At 37.7% G+C, this 27,708-nt stretch overlaps 1 long non-coding RNA gene across 1 annotated transcript; it reads left to right on the forward strand.

Moving 5' to 3' along the window:
- Positions 1 to 24,017: 24,017 nt before the first annotated feature.
- On the forward strand, positions 24,018 to 25,422 carry LOC141353343 (uncharacterized). Its single transcript, XR_012360412.1, has 2 exons — positions 24,018 to 24,282; positions 24,748 to 25,422. It is a non-coding gene; the product is annotated as an uncharacterized lncRNA (long non-coding RNA).
- The last annotated feature ends 2,286 nt before the right edge of the window (positions 25,423 to 27,708 follow it).

The following is a 27,708-nucleotide window of genomic DNA, read 5'->3' on the forward strand; positions in this document are numbered from 1 at the left end:
TTCCACGGACATTCTGACTGGTCTGAAGAAGTGTGCTATGACTTTTTGAAGGGATCCGACTTACAGAATTCCTAAAACAGGACATTAAAATTCCGAAAGTCCCATTGACTTAACATTGGACAAACTTTGACGGGTCATAGCTGCAAGCGAGAAATTTGTAGAAACTTGTGGGTTACCACATTTGAAGAGGCTGGCAGGCACTGTTAGAACATACAGTGGATATAAAAAGTCTACACACCCCTGTTTAAATAGCATGTTTTTGTGATTTATAAAATGAAACCAAGACGAATCATAATGGAACCTGTACCAACTTAATTCCCTACTTCAAACCTATATATTAAAGTAAAAAACATTAAGAATAATTTTGTGGTGAAAAAATGGCAAGTAAAGTTGTACAATAATCAGGTTGCATAAGTGTGCACACCCTTTTACAATAGTGATTGTGGAAGTGTTCAGAAGCAACCAGTCACATTTAGACTTAAGTTAAATATGAAGTAGTACATACCTGTCATCAATTAAAATAACTTTTTAACTATTAATGAAGTGTGCCTGGTCCTAAAGGATTTTTTCTAAGTATCATCCCACTGAAAAAGCCATTGTCTGTGTAGAGCTTACTCAGCAGGTACATGATCCCATTGTTGAAAAATCTTAATCAACAGAGGATTAAAAACATTTCCAAAACCCTGAATATACCATGGAGTACTGTAAAAACAATAATCAACAAGTGGAGAAAATATGGCACAACATTGACATTACTAAGACCAGGGCATACACCTAAAATTTATGAAAAAACCAGGAAAAAAATGGTAAGGAAGGCTGCCAAGAGTCCTACAGCAACATTAAAAGAATTGTAACAATATCTGGCAAGTACTTTTTGCTCCCTACATGTGACAAAAATCTCCTGAATTCTTCATGTTTGGGCTATAAGCATTTTTTAACCAAAAATATTATCATGTCCATCTAAAGTTTGTAAAAACAAATATTTCTATATCCCAATCCATGTGGAATAATGTATTATAGTCCATTGAGACCAAAGTTGAACTTGGGCCGTTATACCAAAATACAGTGGGGCAAAAAAGTATTTAGTCAGCCACCAATTGTGCAAGTTCTCCCACTTAAAAAGATGAGAGAGTCCTGTAATTTTTATCAAAGGTACACGTCAACTATGAGAGACAAAATTAGGGAAAAAATCCAGAAAATCACATTGTCTGATTTTTTTAAGAATTTATTTGTAAATTATGGTGAAAAATAAGTATTTGGTCAATAACAAAAGTTCATGTCAATACTTTGTTATATACCCTTTGTTGGCAATGACAGAGATCACATGTTTTCTGTAAGTCTCCACAAGGGTTTTACAGACTGTTGCTGGTAGTTTGGCCCATTCCTCCATGCAGATCTCCTCTAGAGCAGTGATGTTTTAGGGCTGTTGCTGGGCAACACGTATTTTCAACTCCCTCCAAAGATTTTCTTTGTAGTTGAGATCTGGAGACTGGCTAGGCCACTCCAGGACCTTGAAATGCTTCTTACCAAACCACTCCTTCGTTGCCCGGGCGGTATGTTTGGGATCACTGTCATGCTGAAAGATCCAGCCACGTTTCATCTTTAATGCCCTTGCTGACAAAAGGAGGTTTTTAGTCAAAATCTCACGATACATGGCCCCATTCATTCTTTCCTTTACATGGATCAGTCGTCCTGGTCCCCTTGCAGAAAAACAGACCCAAAGCATGATGTTTCCACCCCCTTGGTTCACAGTAGGTATGGTGTTCTTTGGATGCAACTCAGCATCTTTCTCCTCCAAACACAAGAAGTTGAGTTGGCTTTGTCAAGCCAACATAAAGTTTGTCTTCAAACTTTTCTATCTAGTTGTAGTTAAACTTATTATTATTATTATTATTTTTCTTCTGAGACTAAATTTCTGCAATTAATCCGTCCTACAGCTTTCAAGCTACATCCACCAAATTTTCCACGGACATTCTGACTGGTCTGAAGAAGTGTGCTATGACTTTTTGAAGGGATCCGACTTACAGAATTCCTAAAACAGGACATTAAAATTCCGAAAGTCCCATTGACTTAACATTGGACAAACTTTGACGGGTCATAGCTGCAAGCGAGAAATTTGTAGAAACTTGTGGGTTACCACATTTGAAGAGGCTGGCAGGGACTGTTAGAACATACAGTGGATATAAAAAGTCTACACACCCCTGTTTAAATAGCATGTTTTTGTGATTTATAAAATGAAACCAAGACGAATCATAATGGAACCTGTACCAACTTAATTCCCTACTTCAAACCTATATATTAAAGTAAAAAACATTAAGAATAATTTTGTGGTGAAAAAATGGCAAGTAAAGTTGTACAATAACCAGGTTGCATAAGTGTGCACACCCTTTTACAATAGTGATTGTGGCAGTGTTCAGAAGCAACCAGTCACATTTAGACTTAAGTTAAATATGAAGTAGTACATACCTGTCATCAATTAAAATAACTTTTTAACTATTAATGAAGTGTGCCTGGTCCTAAAGGATTTTTTCTAAGTATCATCCCACTGAAAAAGCCATTGTCTGTGTAGAGCTTACTCAGCAGGTACATGATCCCATTGTTGAAAAATCTTAATCAACAGAGGATTAAAAACATTTCCAAAACCCTGAATATACCATGGAGTACTGTAAAAACAATAATCAATTAAAGCTGCAAGCAGCGATGGAAGGGCCCTCGCACACATGTGCACCACTACCCTATGGCATTAGGAAAGCAGTGAACCAGGGGGATATGAATTAAAGTGGGTAAATATAGGTGGATATTCAAAGGAAAATGTATGTGCCACACCACCTGTGTGCAGCAGGTGGCGCTATGACTGTACATGATTATTATTATATTGACGTGTTCAGGCCAGGACCCTTAACAAACGTGTGAAGTCTGGGGCAGATCGAACAATGTATGTCTGAATTACAACAGCTTCCTGTTTCATGGTGAAACATCACACTTTGCCAGGCCGCCACGGACACGCCCTTAAACGAAAAGTCAAGATCTTCACAATTTATCACCGCAAAGGGCTTAACATCAATCTGACCAAATATGATGATGATTTCATAAAATCTCTAAGAGCAGTAAATCATAGCGTAAAACATGGTATTTCCTGCTACCTCTAGGTGGCGCTATGACTGATGTTGAATATTGGCATTGAAATGTGTTCAGGTCAAGACCCTTATCAAACATGTGAAGCGTGGGGCAGATTGGACATTGTATGCCTGAGTTATAACAACTTCCTGTTTCATGGCGAAAATGCCGAACTTTGTCAGGCCGCCACGGACACACCCTCCAACGAAAAGTCAAGATCTCCGCAATTTAGCATCGCAAAGGCCTTTAGATGAGACTGACCAACTATGATAATGATCGGATTAAATCACTGGGAGGAGTTCGTTAAAGTACGACACTTGGAAATGTCAAAAAATGACAGAGAAAATTCAAAATGGCCGACTTCCTGTGGGGTTTAGAGCTTAGCTCCAAGAGACTTTTTTGTAGGTCTTGGGGTGCTAGATGATCCAACCAAATTTCGTATCTGTACGTTTTTCGTAGTGGGGGGGCTGTTCTCTTGAAATTTTGCAGGTGGCGCTATCGAGCCATTTCTACACGCCCACTTCTGACGGCTATACTACATGTAAATTTTTGCCACTTCTGACGCGTGTGCAAATTTTCATGAGTTTTCGGGTATGTTTAGGCCCTCAAAAATGCGATCCATTTCGGAGAAGAAGAAGAAGAAGAAGAAAAATAATAATAAATATAGCTGCAAGCAGCGATGGCGGGCCCTCGCACCTTTGTTTACCGCTACACGGTGCCTCCGAGAAAACGATGCACGGTGGGCAAGTGCATCAAGTGGGTAAATATCATGCTGCTACTGACCCATTTAGGTACTGTAGGTAAAAGAAACCCCACATTTTAGACAAACGGGGGCGCTAGTGAGCCACTAAATAGACACGCCTTTATCTGACGTTTTTGTCAACACTTAACAGCCGACAACTCTGATGTGTGTGCCAAATTTAAAGTCAATCTAAGCACACCAAGAGCCTTAAATATGCCTGACATAAAAGTAAAGTTTGACACGTTGCCATGGGAACATCGTTAGAGATGTCAAAAATTCCTTCGCAATTTAGCGTCTACAATGTCTCAGCATCATGTTGACAACTTCTGGTGTGAATTGCATTATTTCCCTAGGAGGAGTATTAAAAAGAACATTGCATGCGACTGTCAGGCTTAAATAAGCCTTTAAAATGAAAGTAAAAAGTTTGACGCGTTGCCATGGGAACAGCGTTTGAGATATCAAAAATCCCTTCGCAATTTATCATCTACTATGTCTTGGCATCATGTTGACCACTTTTGGTGTCAATCGCATAAACATTCTAGGAGGAGTATTTAAAAGAACATCACATGGAAATGTAAAAAAAATCAACCTTTGTGACTGCAACACTTCCTGGCGCCTGGTGGTGGCGCTACACCCGAGACTTACAATAGGCACATCGATGCGATCGGAATCTTCAGACGAACAAACACCCCGCGTGTCATCACAATAAGACATTTTTTGCCTTAGATATTAGACACATCCTGTTTCTCTGATTTCGCCATGAATTTGTCGCCTCGCCATGACAAAACCGTTCGAGATATCAAAAATCCCTTCGCAATTTAGCAAGTACAATGTCTCAGTTTCATGATCACCACGTTTGGTGTCAATCCCATTAATCCACTAGGAGGAGTATTTAAAAGTTCACCGCATGCATTTTTTAAACAATCCAAAATGGCCGACTTCCTGTTGGGCGGAGCTAATATGTTAGAGTACGAAAGTTGTTCGGGTTGATGACATCTATATGCGTACCAACTTTCGTACATGTGCGTACATGTTTGTCCGATCTGTGCACCAATGTTTTTTTTTTTCATTACAGGGGGCGCTACAGAGCCCCCCTGCCACGCCCGTGTTCCAGCCTTTGGTTTTCTGCGATGACGGACGACTCTGACGTCTGTGCCAAATTTCAAGAGTTTTCGAGTATGTTAAGGCACTCAAAATTCCCAAAAGTGTTGAAAAAAAAATAATAAAAAAATAATAATAATAATAATAAAAATAATAATCCGAGCAAAATCAATAGGGCTTCGCACCTTTCGGTGCAGGCCATTCTGGCCTGCTCCTCGGTGCTCGGGCCCTAATAATAAACGGAGCAAAAACAATAGGGTCCTCACACCCTGGTGTGCTCGGGCCCTAACAAGTGGAGAAAATATGGCACAACATTGACATTACTAAGACCAGGGCATACACCTAAAATTTATGAGAAAACCAGGAAAAAAATGGTAAGGAAGGCTGCCAAGAGTCCTACAGCAACATTAAAAGAATTGTAACAATATCTGGCAAGTACTTTTTGCTCCCTACATGTGACAAAAATCTCCTGAATTCTTCATGTTTGGGCTATAAGCATTTTTTAACCAAAAATATTATCATGTCCATCTAAAGTTTGTAAAAACAAATATTTCTATATCCCAATCCATGTGGAATAATGTATTATAGTCCATTGAGACCAAAGTTGAACTTGGGCCGTTATACCAAAATACAGTGGGGCAAAAAAGTATTTAGTCAGCCACCAATTGTGCAAGTTCTCCCACTTAAAAAGATGAGAGAGTCCTGTAATTTTTATCAAAGGTACACGTCAACTATGAGAGACAAAATTAGGGAAAAAATCCAGAAAATCACATTGTCTGATTTTTTTAAGAATTTATTTGTAAATTATGGTGAAAAATAAGTATTTGGTCAATAACAAAAGTTCATGTCAATACTTTGTTATATACCCTTTGTTGGCAATGACAGAGATCACATGTTTTCTGTAAGTCTCCACAAGGGTTTTACAGACTGTTGCTGGTAGTTTGGCCCATTCCTCCATGCAGATCTCCTCTAGAGCAGTGATGTTTTAGGGCTGTTGCTGGGCAACACGTATTTTCAACTCCCTCCAAAGATTTTCTATGTAGTTGAGATCTGGAGACTGGCTAGGCCACTCCAGGACCTTGAAATGGTTCTTACCAAACCACTCCTTCGTTGCCCGGGCGGTATGTTTGGGATCACTGTCATGCTGAAAGATCCAGCCACGTTTCATCTTTAATGCCCTTGCTGACGAAAGGAGGTTTTTAGTCAAAATCTCACGATACATGGCCCCATTCATTCTTTCCTTTACACGGATCAGTCGTCCTGGTCCCCTTGCAGAAAAACAGACCCAAAGCATGATGTTTCCACCCCCTTGGTTCACAGTAGGTATGGTGTTCTTTGGATGCAACTCAGCATCTTTCTCCTCCAAACACACGAAGTTGAGTTTCTACCAAAAAGTTATGTTTTGGTTTCATCTGACCACATGACATTCTCCCACTCTTCTTCTGGATCATCCAAATGCTCTCTAGCAAACTTCAGACGGGTTCGGACATGTACTGGCTTAAGCAGGGGGACACATCTGGCACTGCAGGATTTGAGTCCCTGGCTGCGTAGTGTGTTACTGATGGTAGCCTTTGTTACTTTGGTCCCAGCTCTCTGCAGGTCATTCACTAGGTCCCCCATGTGGTTCTGGGATTTTTGCTCACCATTCTGGTGATCATTTTTACCCCACGGGATGAGATCTTGCGTGGAGCCCTAGATCGAGGGAGATTATCAGTGTTCTTGTATGTCTTCCCTTTTCTAATAATTGCTCTCACAGTGGATTTCTTCACACCAAGCTGCTTACCTATTGCAGATTCAGTCTTCCCAGCCTGGTGCAGGTCTACAATTTTGTTTCTGGTGTCCTTTGACAGCTCTTTGGTCTTGGCCATAGTTGAGTTTGGAGTGTGACTGTTTTAGGTTGTGGACAGGTGTCTTTTATACTGCTAACAAGTTTAAACAGGTGCCATTAATACAGGTAACAAGTGGAGGACAGAGGATCCTCTAAAGAAGAAGTTACAGGTCTGTGAGAGCCCGAAATCTTGCTTATTTGTTATTGACCAAATACTTATTTTCCATCATAAATTGCAAATAAATTCTTAAAAAAATCAGACAATGTGATTTTCTGGATTTTTTTTCTCATTTTGTCTCTCATAGTGGAAGTGTACCTATGATGAAAATTACAGGCCCCTCTCATCTTTTTAAGTGGGAGAACTTGCACAATTGGTGGCTGACTAAATACTTTTTTGCCCCACTGTATATATTTGGTGCAATAAAACCCACATCACATCACCAAATGAACACCATGCCCACAGTAAAGCATGAAGGGGACAGCATCATACTTTGTGGCTGCTTTTCTTCGGCTGGAACTGGGGTTTTTAATTAGGGTAGATAGAATAATGAATAGCTCCAAATACCCGTCAATTTTGGCCCAAAACCTTAAGGCTTCTGCCAAAACACTTAAGATGAAGAGAAATTTCACCTTACAGCATGACAATAGTCCCTTTCACACATGCAGTCTATACTGGTAATTTACCGGTAAATTGCAGTTAACAGATCATGTGTGAACAGAACCTTTCCGGTAAATCAGTGCTCCCAATTTACCAGTAAGACAGGGTGTAAGATTACTAGTAATTTACCGGTAAGCGCTATGTGTGAACGAAAAATATAGGAATACCGGCATTTAGAACGGACGACGTCAGACCGCGCTGACAGCTTCAGACCAATCATAATGTTTTAATAGAGATGACGCGTTTACCCCCGCACTGTTTTACGGACGTTTCCACACACACGCTGCTTGAAAGTCGAGCACACCTGAAGTTTACATCCACATTTCTTCACCAAAGTTGTTTAAAACAGCTTACCACATACTTGCCGAATTGCCGACGTCCTTAGCACGCTCTCTGTGAAGCCTAAAGTGCAAACAGTACTGTTGTTTAAAATGCATTTTCGGTTTGACGTCGCCTCATGCAATGTTGTTTGGTCATGAGCAACTTCGCGACTGCCAGAGTTTACCACAGACGTAAAAACAACAAAATACGGACCGTGGATATGAACGACGTGGATTGTTTACAAATACAACACTGAGCTCAACGCGCGCCACAGGTACTTCCGCTTTCTCAATAAATCCACTGTACATCACATTGGGGTGTAAGTTTCACCCCTGGGGTGTAAGAGGCACCCAAATTTCCCCATTGACTTATAATGGGGCAGGGAACATGCCCATATAAGGGAATAAAAGCGTCCTAGATGGAATATCTTCACTTTAGAGTGTTGTAGAGACATGGGTGTGGGCTTATTTTACTCAGGCATCCAATCAGTCTCTCAAGATTGTCACATTGCTATTAAGCCACGCCCCTAGCAACCATTTTTGGGCACCCTAGCAACATATCCCATAGACTGCCATTATAAAATGCCCAGATGGATATCTTTGCAGCACAGTGTCACAGAGACATGGGGGTGGGCTCATTTTACTCAGGCATGCAATCATTTACTCAGGCTGAGGATTCTTATTGAGCTAACTAACATGATTTAACATGCTAACTTCATGTTAAATCATGTTATCATCATGTTAGCTTCATGCTAATTCATGTTAGCATCATGCTAGCTTCATGCTAATTTATGTTAACATCATGCTAGCTTCATGCTAATTCATGTTAGCATCATGTTAATTCAATTTAGCATCATGCTAGCTTCATGCTAATTCATGTTAGCATCATGTTAATTCAATTTAGCATTATGCTAGCTTCATGCTAATTCATGTTAGCTTCATGCTAATTCATGTTAGCATCATGTTAGCTTCATGGTAATTCATGTTAGCATCATGCTAATTCAATTTAGCATCATGCTAGCTTCATGCTAATTCATGTAAGCATCATGCTAGCTTCATGTTAATTCATGTTAGCTTCATGCTAGCTTCATGCTAATTCATGTTAGCTTCATGTTAGCTTCATGCTAATTCATGTTAGCTTCATGCTAATTCATGTTAACATCATGTTAGCTTCATGGTAATTCATGTTAGCATCATGCTAATTCAATTTAGCATCATGCTAGCTTCATGCTAATTCATGTAAGCATCATGCTAGCTTCATGTTAATTCATGTTAGCTTCATGCTAGCTTCATGCTAATTCATGTTAGCTTCATGCTAGCTTCATGCTAATTCATGTTAGCATCATGCTAACTTCATGCTAATTCATGTTAGCATCATGCTAATTCAATTTAGCATCATGCTAGCTTTATGCTAATTCATGTTAGCATCATGCAAACTTCATGCTAATTCATGTTAGCATCATGCTAATCCAATTTAGCATCATGCTAGCTTCATGCTAATTCATGTTAGCTTCATGCTAGCTTCATGCTAATTCATGTTAACATCATGTTAGCTTCATGCTAATTCATGTTAACATCATGCTAATTCATTTTAGCATCATGTTAGCTTCATGCTAATTCATGTTAACATCATGCTAGCTTTATGCTAATTCACGTCAGCATCTTGCTAGCTTCATGCTAATTAATGTTAGCATCATGCTAGCTTATTCACGTTAGCATCATGCTAGCTTCATGCTAACTTTATGCTAATTCATGTTAGCATCATGCTAGCTTCATGCTAATCCATGTTAGCATCATGCTAGCTTCATGTTAATCCATGTTAGCATCATCCTAGCTTTATGCTAATTCAAGTTAGCATCTTGCTAGCTTCATGTTAATTCACGTTAACATCTTGCTAGCTTCATGCTAATTCACGTTAACATCATGCTAATTCATGTTAGCATCATGCTAGCTTCATGCTAATTAACGTTAGCATCATGTTAGCTTCATGCTAATTCACGTTAGCATCATGCTAGCTTCATGCTAATTTATGTTAGCATCATGCTAGCTTCATGCAAATTCATGTTAGCATCATGCTAGCTTCATGCTAATTCATGTTAGCATCATGTTAGCTTCATGCTAATTCATGTTAGCATCATGCTAATTCATGTAAGCATCATGCTAGCTTTATGCTAATTCATGTTAACATCATGTTAGCTTCATGCTAATTTATGTTAGCATCATGTTACCTTCATGCTAATCATGCTAGCATGATGGTAGCTTCATGCTAATTCATGTTAGCATCATACTAGCTTCATGCTAATTCATGTTAGCATCGTGCTAGCTTCATGCTAATTCATGTTAGCATCGTGCTAGCTTCATGTTAATTCATGTTAGCTTCATGCTAACTTCATGTTAACATCATGCTAACTTCATGCTAACTTCATGTTAACTTCATGCTAGCATCATGCTAATTCTTGTTAGCATCATGCTAATTCATGTTAACATCATGCTAACTTTTTGTTAAATCATGTTTACGGAAAGTTAGACTACTAAACTAAAGTTGTTTTAAGTTTCTCTCAAACTGTTTTAAACGTTTAGGCCAGGCTTTGTCAAGCCAACATAAAGTTTGTCATCTAGTTAATTATTACCCTTTGACAGTAGGGGAGTAACGCCACCAAATGTAGCGAAGTAAAAGTAAAAAAAATTCACTAGAAATGTACTTGAGTAAGAGTAAAGGTGAAATTTACTTTAAAAGTACTAGTTACCCAAAAATTTTACTCAAGTAAATGTAACGAAGTAAATGTAATTCGTTACTACCCACCTCTGTCTGTAACTACATGAAACAAGGGGGTAACAAGTGCCACTTTAATTTACAGCCCACAGATGTTGTACTTACTCTGTAATAGAGATCGACCGATATATCTGTTTTCCGATATTTTCCCCGATATTTGAGCATTTTCCGATGATCGGATATCGGTTTTGTAATATCGGATTGACCGATAAACTAGAGAATTGAGAATTGAGAAATATCAAAAGTGTCTAAAGGTGGCAGATCCTTTTCCTACTTAGCCCCTAAGCTATGGAATGATTTACCAACCGATGTCCGAAAATCAGAGACAGTAGATAACTTTAAATCTAGACTTAAAACTTTTCTCTTTAACAAGGCATTCACATAATTTGTTTTAATAATGGTACTTTTCTCACAATAGCTAGCTTGTACAAGCTAATAAATAAATAAATAAAACCTTACTTTCGTCAACACTCCAAAGCATGGTAAATGTCATTAATACTCTTTAGTAATATGTTGAAACTTTGAATTAGTAGTCGGTTGAGTCTTAATTTCCACATATGGTCGGGTTGCGATTTTGGCTTTTTCCCATGATCTTGAGAATAGTATGTCATACAGAACCGTTTGCCACTGTACGTTAGTATTAACGACGGCAGTGGGGCCTCTGGTCTTAGTCAAACGAGTTTCTGTTTCTGTTTTAAAGATCATATGGGGGGCCCCATACATAGACTCACCCTGGGCCCACAAATTTTCTAAAATCATCAACTATATGTAATACACTTAACCAGAAATAGTTAGTCTGTCCGGAACCGAGCTGACTTAAACCACATCACTGTGTGACACTTGCTTTACATGTGAACGGCCCATACGCTAATAAGATTTTGTTTCTCTCTCCCTGTCTCGTCCTCGATCCCGAGGACAATGAGACAAATAGATCCAGTTCCGGTAAATGTGAAAGTCGGCACACCTCTGATCTACTGGCTGTTCTTCAACGTGATGCCCAGCTGATGCCTGACCAATGACCACCGGCAGAACCCGCTTAATCTCCTTATCCGTTTATATGTATATATATATATATATATATATATATATATATATATATATATATATATATATATATATATATATATATATATATATATATATATATATATATATATGTTACGGGTCCCAGGTCACGTGGGACTCGCGAACAGATTACTAAATTTAAATAGTTAAAATGCCCTGAGTTAACAGGAAAAAACAAAGCAAGGAGAAACAGAGTTAAGTGGCTTTCCTCTGCGTAGCTCAGTAGTTTCATTTATTAACACATATCTATAATTTAACAGCATACAATAAATCCTATTTTAATATCTTCAATCACATGTCACACATAAATCACAATTATCTATCAACACACAGTTCTGCACTACTACAATAAACAATAAAATGTTCAAAATATGTATCTTCTTAATACACATTAAAAGTACTTCTCAACTCAGAATAAATCTGTTTAAACACTGGCTCAATGTGACCAGTCAAAATGATACTTTGTATCTCCTGCATTTTGATACAGCTGTTAGTTTACTATTACTCAAACTGCAAGTTACATTACATAATTGATTATTGTATCCTGAAAGTCTCTAAAATATATACATATATACAAATAAAATCACAATTTCTGTATCTGTTGTTTGTATTCTAAACCCCTTTATATTTTTACAGTCCAACTGAATGACAAACATATAATACAGATTCCCCATCGCTATAAACTAACTAGAAATCGATTTACTAAAATTTATATACTATCAATATATGCACTTGCATGTAATTGTTGTTCATGACTATAAACCAGGTTTCATTTTGTACAGTAAATTCACATACCTGAGTTAACAGGAAAAAACAAAGCAAGGAGAAACAGAGTTAAGTGGCTTTCCTCTGCGTAGCTCAGTAGTTTCTGGAGTACACACACCGCATCACCATGGTAACCTGCAACTGTTACTCCCCCCTACTGGCTGAACTGTTTTGTTTTAAAACTCAGCTTTAATATTAAAGTCATGAAAAGTGCAATATCATCATTAAATTATATAAAAAAGTAAAGACATAAATAAATTAAAATCAAAACAATAGACATTAACATTGTGATACTCATAGGTGTATCACATACATATATATATATATATATATATATATATATATATATATATATATATATATATATATATATATGTAGCGAATTTAGCGGGAGGAGGGGAATAACGTTATTTGAAACACTATGAACCTCCGACCGAAACACTACGGGGATTCCCAAGGGAATCTTAAGATTTTAGCTCAAAAGGGAATATTATGTATAATTAACTGTAATTAACTATACAACTTTATCAGGTTTTACCTGGTGTAGCAGAATTAATAATAACAATTAATTAATATGTTCGTCCACCGAAGACATATATCCATAATCGTATATTAACGTCTAAGAAATGTTAATTTCATGGCCTTTAAAATTAACCTTCTCACTGATATACAGTGCTACTCGCAGCTTGTAGCTGGATCAAAAGGCAGAAATAGTGACTTTAATTTCATGAGCATTGAACACAGAAACAATTCAATTGTGAAAATGCAAAACCGGTTTATTAACTATAAAACGAAGTACACATAACGACTAACTAAACATACACACATACAATAACATAAAACATAGATGAGAAGGAAAAGATTGAAAATACTAGAGAGAGAGTAAAAGATTGGCAATAGCACTATTGCTTAACATCTGCACAAACCATCGGAAAATCTCTAAGGAGCGCCTTAATTTTTTATAAGGGGTAAAGCTTAAACATCAGCGAGTAAAACAAGTTTATACTTGCATTTGGCTCTTTGTGATGCGGTGCGACGTTTCTGATGCGCGCGGTGCGAGCAGGGAGAGAGAGAGATAATCCAGGTGTGTTCGTAAGATGTCGGAGTCCGTTAAGTTGTTTCGTAGGGCGGATTGGTCCGCGTGGTTTTCCGAACTAGCGCAAAGCCAGAAAAGACTGTCCCGAAGAGACAGGGCTCAGAGAAAAGATGATGAATCCGAGGGACTCTGGGTGAGTCTCAGCGAGTTTCCAAACTGCGCTGGCGGGTTACCTGAGTAACCGGGCGACTGAGCGCTCATGAGTGAACTAAGCCACTAAGCAACTGAGCGAAACTGAGAGACTGAGCTATTGAGCGAATTGAGCAATGATGGCTTGGGCGATAGGCCGTTTTGACCTTTCACGCGCCCAGCCCATTTTAGGTGAATGACCAATGTCCGAAGTGTTCGATTGCGCGGGGAAACAAGCCTTTGTTCTTTCAGGCATCACATTTGCGTAATTGCATAATGATAAAAGTTTGTTTCCATAACTTTTCAAATCGATATTAAATGACATTGATGCGGCTTATGGTAATATGATACATAGAAATGATTGGGAAATAAAGAGTAGATTAATTTGATACTAGACAAGACATGGGTTTAAGATCACGTTGAATAATAATTTCATACCTAAGATATGAACCATGCTACAGTGAACAAAATCTAACTAAAGTGTTAACACACAGTTACATCACATATACATGATCATGCAGTAAAGGGATATAAAATATATATACATTTAAACAGCTCATTGTGATCTTTAAACGTGGTTTCATCAGAGACATATAGTCCGTGCCCCCCCCTGCTGTGTCTCTGGCGACTGTCATTCGATCGGCTCTCAGGTTTCTCTGGTGGAATTCCTTTGAACCTCCTTTGAAGACTGCATTTGTTTTAATTGTCGCCCACTTTACAGCCTTGATAGGTGGTAGATATCTGGGTGATTGTGTTATCAGGACACAGGGTTATCTAAAGTCACAATTTTAGGGCTGTACGATCCAGACGCCAAATGGCCTCAATCTGACTCCGAGCCATTTGCTACATATATATATATATTAGGGCTGTCAAAATAAATGCGTTAATAACGCGTTAACGCAAATTCCTTTTAACGGCACTCATTTTATTAACGCGTGATTAACGCAACAGGCAATTTCTGTTTGACCCACAGCTGGATGAATTGAGACGCAGCAAGTGACCGACGCTGTCTAGATGAGTCGGAGCTTTTCATAAAAATAAGAACATTAAGCTCTCGTCTAGCGAATCCAATGCTCTAAATGGTCATTTAACATCTAAAATGCACGTTTTTTGCACTTGCAGTTTTCTTTATCTGCACGTTTTCTGTGAGGTGTACCGTCCCAAATCCATATAAAGCAAAGATGCGTCGTCTTTCACTTTTTAGTTTCGTTTTAAAAAGCATTCAGAAATTATAGAAACTAGACTGCAGGACTTTCTAGATGTTAAAATAATTATTAAGAGAGATAAAGTTCGGGATCTGATTGATGTTAAAAGAGTTATTAAGAGTGACAAGGCTCAAAAGCGATGTCTGACGCAGACGTCTGAAGCGCATGCACACAAACGCGCGAGTGCGTGACAGTTCGTGCTATTTAAACGCATCTTCAGGAGACTGGGCTCGATATAGACATCTAACACAAAATTACAAGTTTAAAAATATCTGTTTTGACAAGAATTCACGCAGGTATGACCTATAATCTGTTATGTCTGACGTGAATGTTTGGTTAACTGTTAAGGAAAAGTATCTGTTGTGTCATTATATTAAACCCTTGCATTATCCTACAGTCTTAAAGTGGTCTGTCTCAATGTCAAAATTAAACAATAAAAGAAAAACATATATGTATATTGATATTGTTTTTGCTCTGCATTAACAGGTATAGTTCTGTCATGTTTTGTCAGATTCCAACAATTGTTCCAATTGTTTTGAAGTTTTTAATAGAGAATGTTAAAATATAAATGACACATTTTTGGAAAATTTGCTCATCCCAACTCAATTTGCTAGCACAGGTCACAAATGATGCAGCAGCAAGCAGAAATGGAGAAAGAACAAAGTCTTCTAAAGGCAAAAACATTTATAAAACTATGGGTGATGGTTCTGTTGAAAATGTAAACAGGCTGTTGTAGACATACATTTGCATATAGCATATATATTATCCAAATCCATTCTGATTAGAGCTTTAAAAACTTAAAAAGTGTTACATTTAGGTAAATTTAGAACAGATAAAAATGTGCGATTAATTTACGATTAATGGCGAGTTAACTCATGAAATCGTGCGATTAATCGCGATTAAATATTTTAATCTATTGACAGCCCTAATATATATATATATATATATATATATATATATATATATATATATATATATATATATATATATATATATATATATATATATACGTATATATATATATGTATGTATGTATATATGTATGTATGTATATATGTATGTATATCTCCCAAGGGTTTTTCCCTCCTAGGACTTTTTTTTACTTCCACAGCTAAAAAGTCCAGGGTTTTTTTTCTCCTAGGGGGTTTTTCAACCCGGGGAGGCAGCCTTCTTGGGCTTAACTTCTATACGTTACATTAGTAATACATTCACTTTAATGTTGATTTATAGCCACAGCAAATTTAGCTGCTCGTGCTATCGTGTATTATGTTGTGCTATCTGTCGATTTTCTGTGATTTTCACTGCTGCTATTAATGTAAAGCTGCTTTGATACAATTACCAAATTGTGAAAAGCGCTATATAAATGAAATTGAATTGAATTGAAATTGTGCGCTGGACGCATCTGAGGAGAGGAGCTCACAGCAGCAGCAGCGTGCACAGCAAATATGAAGGCGGAGTGATGCGACTTCATTAAAAGGTCTTTGAGTATACTTACTTTGAATATTTGCTGGCATTTATAACACATCTTATTTGTGCATTAATGTATGTTATGTTAAATTAGTTGATTTATTAAAAGCAATGTATGCAGCTTGTCCAAGAATAGAGACGAACTCACAGAGTCACGCTGATCCATAAAATCCGGTCCCAATAACGACGTAGCTTTGCATGAATAAAACAGCCATGAATTAATGCTTGGTGGAATCAAAAACGCTAAATTAAATTAGTTTTTCTGTAATTTATGCTTATCAATAGCATGGTAAAATCATGTTCATATGCTGTTCACTTACCGGGGTTGAAGAAGCACAGCCACCACATCCAGCTAACTTTTAACAAGATTTACCGTAAGTTATATTAACATTTACCAGATAAACATTATTTTGCTAAAATATCTAAATAAATGTCTGTGGATATTAATTAATTATTTATTACCTCTGCAAGCGGTCACAGTTTGATACAGTTAATGCGTGAGTAAATAGATAAACAGCGCTGTCAACAGCCATTTCATAAGCTATAACAACAAAATATTAATTATTCTGAAATCAAATAACAATACCAGTTAAGAAATTCAATGATATATAAGCCATTTTGTTTTTTACTTTCCTGAATGTATTATTCCAGTCAGTGATATTATTTGTAAAATCTCTTTGCTAACTAATGGTTGGATTGCTGAAGGCTACGGGTTGCTGGTCAAGACAACGATATTATATCTCAAAAAAGGCACTTGATCCACCTGTTTTACTCTATAAACTATGTACAATATGCAGCCAACTCCGCTATACTGTTCTCTCTCCCGCTCCGTTACCTGGCAACCTTAGCGCGAACGTTGGATCAGTCCATTTCTGATGAAATGATAGGGGTGTTTGGAATGGTCCATGTATTAGGAATATAGTATCTACATTATTCATTAAATTAATATTATTCTTCACTCTTTCAGACCCCTCTATTTATGACTTTGTATGCAAAGAGGGAGTGATTATGATGATGATTATTATTATAAGGGTTTGTTCAGTTCAGTCGTGTTGTAGTAATTATGTCAAAAACAGAAATATAACAGTAAATAAAAATCGGTTCAGCCTATCGGTTATCGGGCACATAAGCATCAAAATATCGGTATCGATTTAAAAAAATGAGTATCGGTCGATCTCTACTCTGTAACTATGTGAAACAAGGGGATAACCAGTTCTGACTTACACTGTAACAACACAAAACAATAATATATTTACACAGTAACTACAGAAAACCGTTCTAGTTTTGCTTGCCTTGTTTTCATCATAGTTGCATTGTCTATTTTTAACTTTGCTTGATGACCCAGCAAAATCCTGCACTCTTTTTCTTTCTTAATGTAAGTAACCTTTATTGAAAATTCTAAATAAATTGTACAAAATACATTTTGTACTAATATTGTAATAATAAATAGCATAAACTCATTAACTAATTTCCCTGAAATTCAAGTTTTGTTGTTCAGTAATCTCCATCATGCATCATGAAATAAATATTTATCCCTCGTGGTTAAAAAATACCTATGCCTAAATATATTTTATTACCTATGTTATTCCAAAAAGATATGTGGTGTATTATTACAATTGAAGGAAGACCCAGCGCACTTTACAACCATTTCAGAGGTCTCTTCTGAATCACCAAAGTTTGCAGAATCCATGTGAAAGCAGCCAGGGTACTACGTAGGGATGGGCAATATAAACGATATGCAATATAAACGATAGAAAATTGGCATACGATAGAGATTTTAAATCTATTGCACTATCGCGATAATGCATGTTGATGACACAATCTACCCGCAAACTTTAGAGCCACGAGCTGCAGCCGAATAAACATGGATGAAAGCGTCAGCGAAACAGAGGAACTCATGAAAAAGACCGATGCAACATCTATTTTTTGGATTTAAGCCATAAGTTACATAAGTTAACTGCTGCTCCACGCGCGAAGTTGACATTATGGTCTAGTAATTGTGAAACATGCAGTATATATATGCATTATAGTCCCCACAAGCATTTAAAGTGTTTAGTGTTATAAAAATAATTAACTGTGTTTTTTAGCAGATAGATCTTGTCAGCTTTATCATTTTAAAAGTAGATCACCACACAAAAAGGTCTGGACACCCCTGCTGTAGAGTGTGTCAGGCAAAATTTCCAGCTTAGAGAGGTAACAAGACTAATCTGGCCATAACGGTTTACTTTTACTTACTTTTTTAGCAGTTTGGCTTTTGTAAGGGTCTATATAACCTGTTCTGAAACGAGTCTATTGAAATTATTATATCGCAATACATATCGCTATCGCAAGAGGCTGCAATGTATAACGCAATATGGATTTTAGGCCATATCGCCCATCCGTAGTACTACGGCGCCAGTGCGATCACCACACACCAGCTATAGACCCCTTCAAGGTTCTTAAACAATGAATGACTATCGGGTGCATGCGCAGCATGGGGTCAAACTATTCATACCATTTAGGCTTTCTAGTTTAATCTAACAGGGCTGAAAAATTATGACTTACCTGAAACGAAGTGATCTTTGCATTGTCCCAGTCTGCAAGTTTAAATGCTTGCAGCCACAGATGTTTTACTTTTTAGGGGTCAAGCCCAGAATGGGCGAGACCCCTATTGGGATTGTTAGTTTTCTTCTTCTTATTATTATTATTATCTATTATTCTTCTTCTTCCGCCATTGCGTCTATGGCAGCCCATAGAACTGTACGTAGGAAAGTTATGAAATTTGGCACACTTTTAGAGGACATTCCAAATAGTCACCACACCAAATTTGGAGTGTCTATGTTAAACGCAATAGCGCCACCAACAGTCCAAATTTTCACTTACATTTTTGGTTATAACTGCTGACCCGTACGTCATAGAAACGCAATTCTTGTTTCTTCTGATTCCTTGGCTAATGCCGATTCGATTGCACCATATGACGTCATTTCCGTTATGTTAATTATTTCGATATTTTGAATTGTTTGTAAAACCTACTTTTTCGAACTCGTCCTAGAGCTTTTGTCCAATTTGCTTAAAGAATGGGTGTGTAGCATCTATAGACACTCATGGCAAAAAGTTATGGAATTCGTGTTGATTCACCAATCCGTTACCGTATAACGCGTAAATGAATTTTACGTAGAGCCCGAAAAAACGGATTTGAGGCTGTATCTTCACCAAAGTTAAGCGTATTCATACGAAACTTGGTAGTTTTGATGGCAGTCACGACCTGAGGGTCCATGCCCAGTTTCGTCACAGCGCCACCTAGTGTTCACGAGATTTGAAAAATGGCTATTTTTGCTTATAACTACTGCAAACTTGAGTCTAAAATTATAAAAGTGCTATTGTTAGATTCCTTGAGGCATGCCGAGTCAAACGATACCAAAAGGTTTTCGTTCGGCCATTTTGGGGGTCGGCCATTTTGAATTTTAACTTTTTTTGTAGGAAAGTTATGAAATTTGGCACACTCAAAGAGGACATTCCAAATAGTCCCCACACCAAATTTGGAGTGTCTATGTCAAACCCGATAGCGCCACCAACAGTCCAAATTTTCACTTACATTTTTGGTTATAACTGCTGACCCGTACGTCATAGAAACGCAATTCTTGTTTCTTCTGATTCCTTGGCTCATGCCAATTCGATTGCACCATATGACATAATTTCCGTCATGCTAATTATTTCGATATTTTGAATTGTTTGTAAAACCTACTTTTTCGAACTCGTCCTAGACCTTTTGTCCAATTTGCGTAAAGAATGGGTGTGTAGCATCTAGAGACACTCATGGCAAAAAGTTATGGAATTCGTGTCGATTCGCCAATCCGTTTCCGTACACCACGTCAACGAATTTTACGCAGATTGGGAACAAACGGATATGAGGCAGTATCTTCGCCAAAGTTAAACATATTCACATGAGATTTGGTAGTTTTGATGGCAGTCATGACCTGAGGGTGCGTGCACAGTTTCGGTACAGCGTCACCTAGTTTGAGCATGTTGATGAGCATACCGCAATGGATTTGCGGCTATATCTTCGCAAAAGTTCTGCACATTGGCAGTGGTTCAGTGGTTCAGGGGTTAGTGGTGGTTGTCTACAAATCGGAAGGTTGGTGGTTCAAATCCCAGCTCCACCTGACCAAGTGGCAAGATGTCCATGAGTTATATGTCATAACAGTCATTGAAAAGTGATTTTTTTTGCTTATAACTACTGTAAAATTGAGTCTAAATTCATGAAAGTGCTATTGTTAGATTCCTTGAGGCATGCCGAGTCAAATGATATCAAAACGTTTTCTGTCTGCCATTTTCAATAACAAAGCATACCAACTTTTTCAAAACTCCTACAGCGTTCGTTTGATTGGCTTGGATTTGGTACACACAATCTAGACTCTAGACAAAAAGTTTTTGTCAGTTGTTGTATAGCACATCAACAAATATAATGGCGAGCACGAAAATGGATTTGAGGCTATATCTTCGCAAAGGTTTTGCACATTGATGTGTGTTGGCAGTGGTTCAGTGGTTAGTGTAGGTTGTCCACAAATCGGAAGGTTGGTGGTTCAAATCCCAGCTCCACCTGACCAAGTGATGAGGTGTCCATGAGTGAGACATCTAACCCCAAATGCTCCTGATGAGCTGGGAACATTCACCTGTATGAATAGGTGAATGTTTCACAACTTGTAAATGTCATGAACTGAGGGTGTATGGAATGTTTTGTTACAGCACCACCTAGTTCATCAGTGACATTTTTTGAAAGCCCTTGTAAACTTTTCAGTGCCCCTACTGGTTAAGAGTTTTGAGGCTTTATCTCCAGATCACTTTATCATATGTACACCAAATTTGGATTTGTCATCACAATCATGACCTGAGGCACCATATTGTTTCGGTGCAGTGCCCCTAGTGGTCAAGTCATTTGAGGCAATATTTCAACATTGCTTAATCATATGTATATCAAATTTTGTGGGTGTCATCACAATCATGACCCAAGGCATCATCTATTGTTTCGGTGCAGTGCCACCTAGTGGTCAAGTCATTTGAGGCCATATCTCCACATTGCTTAATCATATGTACACAAAATTTGGTGGGTGTCATCACAATCATGACCTGATGCACCATCTATTGTTTCGGTGCAGTGCCTCCTAGTGGTCAAGTCATTTGAGGCTATATCTCAACATTGCTTAATCATATGTATATTAAATTTGGTGGGTGTCATCACAAACATGACCTGAGGCAAAACCCATTGTTTCTACACAGCACTCAAGATTTGAAAAATGGCTATATTTGCCTTAATCTACTGAAAACTTCTTAAATCTTAAATCATGACGGTCATCAACCAATACTTCATTCTGTGCCCTTTTAGCTTGACCCCGGCATCGCTGCTTGCAGCTATATTTGTTTTTGAGATTCTGCAGGAATCTGGAAAAACGTAACGGCAGACCTGGTGCGATTTTCAAAGCCCATGACGCAAGTAGGCATTTTTGACGATACCGAATAATACGCAACTCAATCTGCTGTAATGACTTTTCTGACCCTGACATGCGCAGTGGGAACCGCCTGTGACATGAACTGTGAAGGGGTCTATATAGAATTGTGATCGAGCCAATTCAGTGAATGTGTGTGTTTTTCCTAAATTGCTCTCAAACATAACATTGTTTTTTTTGCATGTAACCTAGGCCATATCACGTAGGTCTAATATTTGAATAGTTAGCCCAAAGTTAAAAATTACTTACTTTATAAATAATTTGTAATTTTCCACTTTTTTTAGCATATGGGCCTAGGTCATACATACCATGTAATATTAAAATAGTTAGCCCTTAGTTATTAAATACTTACTGCATATATTATTTGTATTTTTCCTGGTTGTTACCCCTTTTTTTCCCAAATATTATAAATTGTTCCCTTATAATTACATGTACGTACTTTTTAAGTAGTAATGATGCAAAGTCGGCAACACCAAAGCTCCAAAAAGATCAAAAATGTTTATTAATTAAAAACAGTGCTAGGCATCAGGTAACGTTTCGAGCACGCAGGCTCTTCATCAGACAAATTAGCCCAGCTGCTCAACCACTATTCACACACACACCACCAGGTAATGAGGTGTCACATGATCAAACCAATTTGACAAAAACGAAAAACAATTCCCACATATAACAATGAGAAATGATCAATAACAAAACAGAATAAAGAAGAAAATAACAATGAAAATAAACGAAAACAACTGGAAAATGCACAATGCACAAAACAAACAGATACCAAGCACCGCGCAAATCACAGCTGATCACCACAAAAATGTCAAAAGTATAAAAACTTGTATACATTAAAGAAAAGGACGAATATCAAATTCTTCATTTAAACCTTTTGGTGACAATGTGTTTAATGTGTAAATCCAATACAGCTCACGCTGTAAAAGCAATTTATTAATGTCACCACCACGGCGTGGATATTTAACTTGCTCAATGCCAATGTACTGCAGAGTGGAAACAGAGTGTCTCAAATCAGTAAAATGCTGTGCAACCGGACTTTTTGGGTCGCGATGTCTAATCGCACATCGATGTTCAGAGATACGAGTTTTTAAAGGTCTGCTGGTTTTTCCGATGTAACACAACCCACAAGGGCAACGCAAAAGGTAAATGACGTTAGCCGTCTTGCAAGAAATAGTGCCTCTAATCTTAAATATTTTTCCTGTGTGAGGGTGTGTGAAAGTCAAGGTCTTGTATGTAAAATTGTACTTTTTAAGTACACTATAATTACAGAAAGGTACGCTGTAAATTCGCTGTACTTACGCAGTACTTTCCGGGCTGTAATCTAAAGCGTTACCAAAAAACCTAAACACATTGTACCACATTCTTTTGATAATTAGTTTAATAAACTTAATATACAATATACATGTATATGCTTTTTAACACTTTAACAAATCATTATCCTAAATCATTGTTAAAGCAGAATCCCCTAAATATATCATTAAAAATCAGTATGAAGCTTACCTGTTATAAAGGGAATGAAGCTTACAGTATAAAGTTTACCTGTAAAAATTCACTTTATTATTTCTTACATCTATCTTAAACAAAATAGTGAACTAAAAATAAAAAAATGACAACAAATGGGTATTATACGATCTATATCTATATTGTTCATTACACCATTTTTCTCCCTTACCCGTTTTCTCCAAGTCCCCTCATCCCTAGATGGATGTCCTGGTTTTAGTAATGTCAATGTTGTGCCATATTTTCTTCACTTGTTAGGGGGTCAAGCCCGAAGGGCTGAAACCCTATTGTATTTGTATGGATTTTTTTTTCTTCTGCCGTAAAACGGAACGTGCAGACCAAACCGTAAGGCCTAGAGACTTGAAACTTGGCCAAATGGTAGGACCCGATTTGGGGAGAGGTTGATAGAGTATCAACCCGATTGGCCTATAGGTGGCGCTATAGCGATAACAAACGCGTTGATGCTCATAACTCCCACAAATCTTGTCCAAATCTCAAGTGTCTTATATCCCTGGAATCCTTGCGTCAAGACAAACAAAACGTATATCGATCCGATTTCATTTCCGTCATGAATGTTTTTTCGCTATTTTAGATTTTGTCGAAAAAAATAATCCTAGGTTTTTCGTCCGATCGGAACCGTTCCAGTGCCGTAATATTCCTTGGAGTGTGACTATCAAAATTATCAAAAAAAGTGAACTTTCGACTCGCCGTCGTCAAGCCATGCCCAAACACCCCCAATGGGCGGAGCCTCTTAGACTTAAATGGCTATTCACCTTATTTTTCACGACAACAAGGGCGGCGCCATTGCGCTCATTTTGTCAACGTTCTTCCGGCCGCATAGACGATGAGCAGCTGAGGCAGTGACTGAAGGTGACGCGTTAAGCTTAAAAAGCTCACTCGAGCACCTTTATGTTTCTTTCTTACCAATTTTAAGCCAACTGAGGAACACCCTTAACCCAAGTAATGGTTCGACTACGATGTTCCGGTAACTTTAAACCACACCGGGTGTTGAAAAGGTGGCCAGTTTCAGGTAAGCTATCTTAGCTAACTTTGTGCTCGTTCGCCTAAAGTTAGATTTGTGAAGTCCGTTCTACAAATACACTTAAGATCAGTAACGTTAGTTTATAAAATGCAACTATTTGAATGGTTTTAATTGTCCACCTATATTTTTATATTTACGATAGTACAACGAGATATTATAGTACATTGCATTATTACAGTAGCCCACGTAATTCCTACAAGTTACTGAGATTTCAGATGCTAGAATGTAAGTTAATTTCTCATTCAGATATTGATAATGACCTATTAAACAACGTATTATTTAACACTGAAGTTAAAGGTTGTGTGTATAATGTTACTGTCTCTTTTTTTAATGCATCTCTCTCTTACACACTGTTCTGTTTAAGTATGGGTGCCATTTATATATTAATTCTCATGATGCAAGTTTATTTTAAATACTAACATAAAAATGTTTATGGTTATATTGTTTTCACAGATGCATTGATGTGTAGTGATGCAGTGGACAACTGTGAGGATGATACAATCAACATGTTCCTAAACTGTGATGCAGAAACACAATGGGAGGATCCATCCGTCTCTGACCACAACTACACTTTAAAATCACAACTTAACCTGAAGCAACCTACATCTGATATGGGAAAACAATGGTGCGGTTTCCCTGACAGGGCTTATCCTGGTCCAAGGCTAAAATGCATATTTGAGCTACAATAATTTAAAAACACCTTGTACTGACATACCTCAACATATATGAGTGCCATTGTTTTGTCACAAGATGCGCACCAGTCTTGTTGGTTTGTTTGTAAAAACTAAAATGTCCTAATATAATTAAATCCTAGTCCTGTAAACCCTGTCCGAGATACTGCTTCAATGTGTTGAGCTGGCACAAATGTACATATCTCTGCTGAGAAACAACCATCTTTGTCAGCTTTACACAGGGTTGATATTGCATCCATTACACAGTCGCCAAGCACTTTACCAGTACATACACCAACAGCTTCCAGATATACGCTTGGGATCAGCTCCTGATGACTCTGATAAAGCTGTGTCTTAATTTATTGCAGGGTGGTCTTGCTTTACCTTTTGTAAAGTTACATTAAACCTTCATATGTGATCAGATGTCATGCAGTGATATTAAACATTTACATTGTGATCAGATGTTGTGCAATTATATTAAACCTTTATAATGTGATCAGATGTTGGGCAGTTATATTAAACCTTTACTATGTGATCAGCTGTTACCTGTCATGCAGTTATATTAAACATTTACTATGTGATCAGATGTAACCTACCATGCAGTTATATAAACCTTTACAGTGTGATCAGATATTTTCTGTAAGGAATTTCTTAAACCATATGTAAGGTTTGTAGATTCCACTTTAAATTATTTAAGTCTCCTGATTTGAAGGAATAAGTGTTGGCAAGTTTGCAAATGAATTCTATCATGGTACCACATAAAAACGAAATAGTTATTGGACTGGCTAAGGTGCACATTTGCTTTAAAAAGACGAAATCACTGTGTAAATATTGGTAGACATACTTTTAATAATTTTCAATGCTGCTCCATCAACTCCTGACAGGACGAGGTAATTAAATATGGCAGGTTACTTGCCGCGGCCGCTTCATATCGTCTAACGACGAGACGATTGATGGGACAATGTAAGACTATCCGAGTGTCATATGAAGTTTTAACCGTCCTCCTAATTTAAAACATTTACAGCAGTAGCGATATTTGTCATTTCGCTAAAGTTATAGTGAACTACAAACAATCTTCTAACCACCAAACTAACCACCGAATGCACTGTGCCATATTAGCAGCGGAAGTCGGTTGACAAAATGCGGAAGAGCGAAGAATTAAAAAGGGGCGTGGCGGAATAAGGTGAATAACTTGGGATTGAAAAGAGGTATCGACACCAAATTTGGTACACATATACAGGGCCCTATTCTGGGGTCACTTGCAAAAAATTGCCGCTTGACCACTAGTTGGTGCTATAACACAACCTCAACTTTGAAGGGCTGTAACTACAGAAATATGGGGCCGATCAACTTGAAATTTGGCACGGGTGCTCTTGGTCTAGGGTTTTATCAATGTCTAAAAGAAATTTTGCGTAGACCAAAAAACATGGCCAATCTGCCAATCAAGAAAAAGCAGCTATTAGACAGGGTTAACGGGGGCCGATCGAAACAAAACATGGTGGGCCTGTTTGTCTCTTGGCCATGAAGGTCTGTGCATAGTAAGAAAAAATTCGGCCTCCGGGGGGCGCTATCACGTTTTTTCAGTGTTTAAGTGATTGTGTATTATGCAGTGTTTCAGATATCAACAAGATCCTCATATCATTTAATAGAGGTCCTTACTATGAACATCTTTGCCTCAAGAAGCACTTGTCTCAGTCGAATCGTTTGTTAGATATTCATCATTTTCTTTTAAACCTACTTTTGCGAACTAGTCCTAGGTTTTTTGACCGATCTGAACCAATCCAGTGCTGGAATATTCCTTAGACACTAAATATCAATAATTATCAAACAAAAGTTTAACTTTGCACTCGTCGTCGCAACACCACGGTCAAAAATACGAAGAGCCGGTGCCACAAATACTTAAATGGCTATCATTTATGATAGGAATGAGATATCAACACAAAACTTGGTTCACATATGTATAGACCCAGGCTAAGGTCACATGCAAAAAATTGCAGAGATTGTCCACTAGGTGGCGCTATAACCTAAGAACAAATAACGATGACTATAGCATATGTATACGACACATAAATATTTGTCTGACCTACTTGTTATTTTGCACATAACATCTGCTTTCAGATTCTTATAAGGGTCTATTAGGATAATTACATATCTTAGAAAACATGCCGACCAACAGCCAGCCAGCATTAACCATGTACGAGTCCAGCGTAATGGTGTGCGATTACAACTAATCTGATGGGCCTGTTTGTCTTATGTTCTCAAGTATCTGTGAGGATTTTTGGCTCATCATTCCAGAAATATTTGCATCTAGAACAACGGGTGTTACGTTAACTGTCCCCTAGATCAGTGGTTCTCAAAATTATTCCTGGAGGCCCACTGCTCTGCACATATACAAAAGTCTTCTATTTTAAACAAATCTACTTTAATCATCAGTAGAGATTTGTATGAACTGAACTGATTGTGTCAGATGAGAGAAACATACAAAATGTGCCGAGCATTGGGTCTCGAGAAACCACTGCGTTTCACTGAGTTGAAAGTACTGCTCTAGATGTTTATGTTTATATGAAAAAACATTTTGTGAATTTACTGTACTATCTGGGCAAATATCAATATGAAACATAAAATAAACTTTTGCCGTTGTATTCCTAGATTTGATGTGATGTCACATAGTGATGTGGGCACCATTTGTAACCTGTATTCGTTATTTCATTTGTAGCTGCTGTTATGTTCCTTTTGTCCATGG

Source organism: Misgurnus anguillicaudatus, chromosome 3 (assembly GCF_027580225.2).
Source record: "Misgurnus anguillicaudatus chromosome 3, ASM2758022v2, whole genome shotgun sequence".
Taxonomy (NCBI): domain Eukaryota; kingdom Metazoa; phylum Chordata; class Actinopteri; order Cypriniformes; family Cobitidae; genus Misgurnus; species Misgurnus anguillicaudatus.